The sequence below is a fragment of the Girardinichthys multiradiatus genome, chromosome 21, assembly GCF_021462225.1.
Source record: "Girardinichthys multiradiatus isolate DD_20200921_A chromosome 21, DD_fGirMul_XY1, whole genome shotgun sequence".
In the NCBI taxonomy this organism is placed as follows: Eukaryota; Metazoa; Chordata; class Actinopteri; order Cyprinodontiformes; family Goodeidae; genus Girardinichthys; species Girardinichthys multiradiatus.
Genome location: NC_061813.1, coordinates 12,038,308 through 12,045,493, shown reverse-complemented (window position 1 = coordinate 12,045,493; position 7,186 = coordinate 12,038,308). Strand labels below are relative to the sequence as shown.

General features: G+C 40.9%; 1 long non-coding RNA gene across 1 annotated transcript; it reads left to right on the top strand.

The window, feature by feature from the left end:
- Positions 1-935: 935 nt before the first annotated feature.
- LOC124858364 lies at positions 936-6,211 on the top strand. Its single transcript, XR_007035813.1, has 3 exons — positions 936-1,021; positions 1,136-1,228; positions 2,966-6,211. It is a non-coding gene; the product is annotated as an uncharacterized LOC124858364 (long non-coding RNA).
- Positions 6,212-7,186: the final 975 nt, after the last annotated feature.

Here is a 7,186-nt window from a genome sequence, read left to right as displayed (position 1 = left end):
GTTGCCCTTAGGAGTCACTGTGTGTGCATGGTTGTTTGTCCTGTGTAACTCTGTATTGGCCTGTGATGGACCATTACCCAGAAAGGGCACCAGCCCCCTGAAAACCCTGCAAGATAAGTGGGTATAGATAATGGATAGATGTCTCATTTTCCTTCCACCTCACAGTCATGCACCACTTGGTGTTATTAAACGTAATTCTAGTGAAATACTTAGATGTTTATGGTTGTAACCTGACAAAATGTGAAAAGGTTTCAAGGGTGTGAATACTTTTGCAGAGCACTGTATGAATTTCTTTCAGCTTTTACTATGTTTGACTGTGGATTTAAATTTTAAAGATCTCTGCAAGGCTCTGAGTTCTTTAAGCTAGCTCCGATTTAAGGGGGAATGCCACTGGGGGTCAGATAGTAGATCATGAATGGTTCCACTGTGTCTAGCTCTAGAGCGGGACCTGTGCGCACACATATATACACACAGGCACCCACTACACACTCCACTGGTTCAATCTTTTCATTGCCTTGGTGTCACTATGGAAACCCCCTCCTCACCTCCTCCTCATTTTACCGTCACTCCTACAAACTGTCCCCTCCTCAGTAAGCCTCTGGGCTGTAAGGGACCGATACTGAAGCCTGTCTGAAGGAACAGATTGTCGGGCAGGCTGATCGGAAGGAGAAGTGGGGGCAGAGGGCTTTAAAAGGCTTGGACATGTGCGTTCACCCCATCCTTCCACACCTGAGTGAAGGTGTGAGTTTGAGAGGGTGCAGAACTAAACCAGGCTGAACAGCTTACTCAGCCGGGAAGGCATCCTAGTGGAGGCACCTTTGAGAGAACAGCCTGTGATTAAGCAGCAGTTTATCACGGTGTAAATACCACATGTATCACATTCGCTGCCTCCCAACAAGCTCGGGACAAAGGGTTCATTCTGTTAGCCTGGTGATCTCACTGCCAAGCTATCTCATGCTCTCTGTTAGTGCCACGGCCTTGGTAGGATGTTGGATAGAAGAGACTAAATAGAGCATTGCCGGTTCGTATTTCTTTTTTTTACTTTTTCACTTCCCCTGTAATAAAAATCAAGAGATGGAATTTCCTTTGTTACACTACCTGATAAGTGATCTCTGTTTTTGCCATTGCTTTTCAGCCTTGCTGAGAGGGGGGTGCAGATGCAGGAGATATATGTCACTGACACAAGATTGAAGGAAAGGATGATACAACAAAAAAGGAATTTTCAAAGGTATTAAATATAAGCCATCCATACATCCATTTTCTATACCCGCTTTTTCTTTACAGGGTTGCGGGGGAGCTGGTGCCCATCTCCAGTAGTCTACGGGCGAGAGGCAGGGCATATCTTAGACAGGACGTCGGTCCACCGCATGTTAACACAGAGACACACAGGACAAATAACCAAACTCATTCTTACCTAAGGTCAATTTAGAGAAACCAATTAACCTAACAGTCATGTTTTTGGACTGTGGAAGGAAACTGGAGTACCCGGAGAGAACCCACACATGCATGGGGAAAACATGCAAAGTCCATGCAGAAAGAGCCCCGGCCAGGAGTCAAACCCAGGACCATCTCACGCAAGGCAACAGTGCTACCAACTGTGCCGTCGTGCAGCCCTTAATGTAAAGTAAATTCACAGTTCAGTTATGTTTTTGTCTTTATAGTTCATGGTTAGGGCTTGTTTTTGTCTAAAGTTGCTTGCGAATCGTGAAGTTTCGAACGTGAAGTTGCTTCTTTGGGCTTGACTTTCTTTCCGAGTGAAACTCCTTGGTTAACTTCCAGCTCCCCACAATAAAGCAAAACACAAGTGGTAGGTAGTTTGTCCTTTCCATGCCCCCCCGTGAGTTGCAGTAAGTGGTGAAAATAACAATGGTGTATTGTAGTTTAGGTAACTGTTGTTTTTCAATTTTTTTCATCTTTGCCAGGCTTTATGATATTTTTTACGTTTGTGATTTCTGACTGGAAAGACCGGAAATTGGCTCATGTGTGACTTTTCTTTTAAACAGAGTTTAAAGATAGTTTTTTTATTGACTGTGTGTACTGTCATTTTGCTCTTTCGTATCCAAAATGCACTTTTCTTTTGATCCGAGTTTAAAAGAATAAGTTATTCAAAGAATTTAAGTTGTTCAAAACTTTGATGATAGCAATAGCAAAATGTTGCTATTGCTTATGCATAATGCCATAATAATTGTATACATTTATACTGTTTACAAATGGCCTCTGTCTTACACTGTGGGCTTGTTGGGCCCATTGGGCTTGTTTCATAGAGCTGGTTGCTTGTTTCTCTCGCTAGATCTGGCAACATTGCCGAGCATACTGGTATCAGGATGAGCAGAGCAACGCCCATTTTTTGGAATTTAATTAGGTGTCTTTTCGCTAAATGTACATAATTTCAACTTAGAAATATTGATTGAACTCTACCCTAATAAAATCTGCGCAAACTGTTACAACAATTTTATTGGTTAAATTCTAGCACTGTGTTTTTCAGTGTAAGAATGATAAGGAGTGATAGGAACAACCCCAGATCCACAAGAGAGGGAGTGAAGGAAGTACAGAATGAGATGATGGGGAGGGTTAGATAAAGGAGGGAAAGGAAGGACAAAGAGGGAGACAGGATGATAGCAGTGGGGGTGTGATAAAGACAGAGAGGGGAGGTAAGAAGTCCCTCCTCCATCTGATGTTGAGCAGGGGTAGTAGCAGAGCACACATTCCATTAGGCAGTAAATATTGACTCAGCAGTGAACAACTGGTTTCTATTGCATAGCAAACAAAGCTATTGTGTGCCTGGCAGCCCTGAAAGGTCTCTGTTTGCACATCACGCTCATGGCTGATAAGTACGCAGTCTTGTTCACTGTGGGGGTCTTATATGTCTTTTTCCTCTGAGTGTTTCTCTTTTTTAACCTCTCCTCTTTCTCTCCCTCCCTCTCTCTCTGAATTTCTACATCTGTCTCCAACTGCTGGCCCCCAGCCACTGGGCCAACAACCTTGACTGTAATCCTTCCACACACGGTGTTTTCAAGTAGCTGAGTGTGCGACTGAATTAATCACGGGCGTTCCCTTCTCAAACAATGGGGCCAGACATGGAACGCAGAAATAACTGCTGGCCCAACAGTCATCCGCTCCCAGCTCATCAACATTTATGAAATCAGGACCATCATGAGATGCTTGGCGAGACAAATGAGTGCAGCAATATTTACCTGGATGACTGTACCTGGGGCTGGGCTGTTTGTCTGCAGTTTACCCTGGGCATTTCCATACTGACCTCTGAACCCATGTAGCTCTCAGATGGATTTGTGAAATATAGGAGTGGTCTTGGACTTCTCACCTAGATGGGACCATAAATGGGTGTCCACGCCCATTTATACCTTTGTATTGTTGGACATGGCAGACTGCTACTTATTGCATCATGTTGGCTGACTCATGCTTTTAAAGGATTGGGCAAGGTTAGCTTGGTACTATTGTGTTGTGATCCAGGTGTGTCCAGCATAAACTTAGCAAGAGAGGGTTTTTACTGCAGCCTGCAAGAGATAGGAATAAACTGTAGTAGAAGTAAACTGAATTGTAGGTAGAAGCGGAAGCAAGATAATAAAATTAGCTAAACAATTTTTGGACATAAGTGTACTTACATTTTTTGCTAAATTGTGATTAGGGTGGCTTTTTTTGATTACTTTAAACTTATAGAAGTTGTCTGTAATGAAACATTCATATAACCCTGTCAAAATACTGGTTATCTGCACTGCGTCAGAAAATACAATTTACAGATTTGATTAAGTAATGCTCCAGCATCAACCTTTGCAATTTAGGTAAGCCAGACAGCCACATCCACATCACTGCCATGGGAATGATGTAAGGGCTGGTCAAATATTGCAGCAATGACCCAATAATAACATTACTTAATTTCATTATACAGGGCTTTGCAGATGCCCTGTCTGCACTGATGAATATTCACTCACCTCGGCATGCTGAACACTGAGCTCCAACTGATGGAAGTGCAATCTCCTTCATTCCAAAATACTGTATTTCCATGGACATCTTTTTTATGCCTATTTAAGTTCCTTGTCTTTAATTAGGCAAAATAGATGTTGAAATTTGGACATTCTTCTGTCCAATTTTAACCTAAATAATAAAAACACTGAAAGGCCATATGATGACCTTTGACCTTTAAAGTAGTGTTGTGCGATTAATTAAATTTATTGTACAATATCAATTTTGTCTCTAACAAATCAGAGTCATCATAAAACAAGCAAAAAAGTAGACGGCACAATTTCGTATCTGGTGTGGCGAAGGAGAGGATAATGAATTTAAAAAAGCAATAAATAAATAAGATATAAAAATAATCATAGTTAGAATATCTTCCAATAATTAGCACCACTACTTTCAGCCATATTTAGTTATCCTTTCATAAGCATTAATATTATCATCTTTTCTATGTCTTTTTTTGTGAAAATTAGCTTGCAGTGTTTTGTTTCGGTTTATAATTATTTGAGTATCTTGGGACCATAGAGCACTGGGTTTGATAAGGTGGTCTTGAGTACAAAAAAAAAACCAAAACAAGTTCATGATGTCATAGCAAAAGTTACATGCCTCATCCTATCTCAGTAGTACAATGTAAATGTTACACGCTTCGTCCCAATATACCCGCCCTATACAAAACAGCTGGGCATTAAACACGCCAAATCTGTTCCTCACATTTAGTCATTTGTTTTTCTTTATGGGAAAATCAGAAATGGTGTGACGTGAGCTTTATTCAAGTACTCCCCAGCATTATAATTTGTAGCTTTGTAGAGTCTCTTACTGGTATTGGAAACAGAAGAGTGCAGTATCATGCATGCTTCCTCTTTAGGAGTAAGCAAATACCCAGTTCTTAATTTAAAAAGAAATTCAACGACATCTGAAGTAAAAAGTAAGTGCCCTCCGTAATGGTGCCGCAGGCTAAGTCCGTGTCTTTGATCCAGGCTCCAAGGCTGTGTCAGGAAGGGCATCCGGCATAAAAACTCTGCCAAGTCTATGTACAAGTTGTAATGACTTGCTGTGGCGACCCCTGAATAAGCTGAAAAGGACTTACTATTGAAAGTACATTTGCACAAAAGTGATTACATTTCTGTTGGGAACTGGTCACAAAATGTGAAAATATATTTGTATTGAGTCCTTATTTTAATTTTTTGTAATTTAACCTCAGATTTGTTGAAATTTTGCATTTACACTTCTGTTTGGTGTTCATTGCATTCCAGGTGGATGCTGCAAAGTACAAATATACCTCCACTGAGATAATACAGTGTCATCAACTATTACAAAGTGTACTTGGTTCCTTGTCAAAAATGTTCCATTCTTTCCCAAACTGAGAGCATGCTAACCGCCCTCTTTTGCAGTTTCAAACTGCACTGGGTTCAAACCACAGCACTGGAAAAACAAAAAAACCTCTTAAATTTGAAATATATTTCCTCATGAAACTGAAAGGCATCAGAGCAACCTGTAAATAACCATACTGAAAATTAGGGGTGCAGGAAACAGAAATTCACTGACTCTCCATACAGTTGAACAGTACTGATAGAAACGTTAAGGACTCAAGTGAGGGCGTTGCCTTTCTTGGGCGTAGGTAGAAATGTTGCAGACAGGGGATGTGGCAACTAGGTATGATTTGTCATAAGTCCCAGAAAGCCAGGAACAGTCTGTAAATAGGTGTGCCATTCATGATGAAACTGATAAATGCTTCATGTGGGATTGTTCAAAGGTGTAGGGACAAAATCAACTATTGTGCTCAAGTTTTGCATTATCCACTCGGTGGAAGTCAGGCAAACTAAGAAATCCCTTTCAAATGAATTGTCATAGATTTCTGTGCACAGAGAAAACAAGTCTCTGCAATAGAAGCACATAAAGCAACAGTTTAGGAGGCTCATATGGTTGTAAATTACTTAAGTTATAATCTGTTTACTGCCTTCACTGAATAATTGTTGATGATAGCTTTTATCGTGAAACCCTCGACAGAGCGTTACTCTTTTTGAAGGTTTCCTACCTGAATTAATGACTATACTGGTCACTATGCTAAGCACCACTAAGCACAGATGTTGAACTGTCAATATGTCCCACTGCATAACTACATGCGGCATGTGTGTTAACATGATTCAGCTCACTTGAATGTAAAGGACTGCAATGTAAATTTACAGCTAAATGTTATGATTTGTGGGTGTTTTTGGGTTTTGTTGGTCTTATTTCACAGTTGAAGTTTTGAATCATGCTTCTGTTTATTTCTCTGGTCATGTTTTTGTTCATGTTTTGTGAAGTTTGGTTTTTGGATCTGGTTATGCTTTCATTTAATGTTTTTGTAGTTATGTTTCTATTAGTTTGTATTCTTGAATTCCTGTTTTGCCCAGTCACGTTTGTTCTCTCCTGTCAATTAAGTTTATTTGGTTCACCGGCACCTAGTTAATCTGTCTCCTTGCTTCACCTGGTTCACACTCCATATATACACCTCTGCTCTGTTTATTCCTTGCGGAAGCATTTTTCAAATGCTCATGTCTAGTTCTCTCGATCATGCTCACGTCTTGTTTTTCTCGATCAAGTCATGCCTGTCTTGCTTGCCTCATCTGCCTGTTTTGATCCTGCCTCATCTGGAGTGAGTTTTTGTTAATTAAATAATTTTTTCACTTACTGTCATGCTGCCTGCTAGTCTGCCCGCCCGTTGCTCAAGTCCTGACACTAAACATGAGAAACCTGTCCAACAGTCCCTTGTAATTTTGTATGCTCCAAAAAACACAACCTCATGTATCCTTACACACACACACACACACACACACACACACACACACACACACACACACACACATACACGCACACATTCCTTGTTTAAGACTGACTGTTCGCCTGCCAAAGAGACACCTACTTTAAAAACCCCTACAAGGTCCTGTGTGGTCGGTAGGTGTAAGGCGGTGCATTATAATTACACTACTTTTGTCACTGTGTGATATTCCAACAGATGTTCAGAAAGGAAGTGCTCCGGAAGGTGCAGCACTGTTTATCACAATCTGCCGCAAGTCCTCTAATACCAGGCACAGATTGAAGACTTTAATACTGCTCCTCCACAGTAAAGAGAAACGGCAGTAAAAATGAAAGCCAACCCATCAAAGCACAATATGTCCAGGCGACAGCTTTGCAGAATGTTCCGCCACTTCCTCTCCCACCCTCCCCTCCT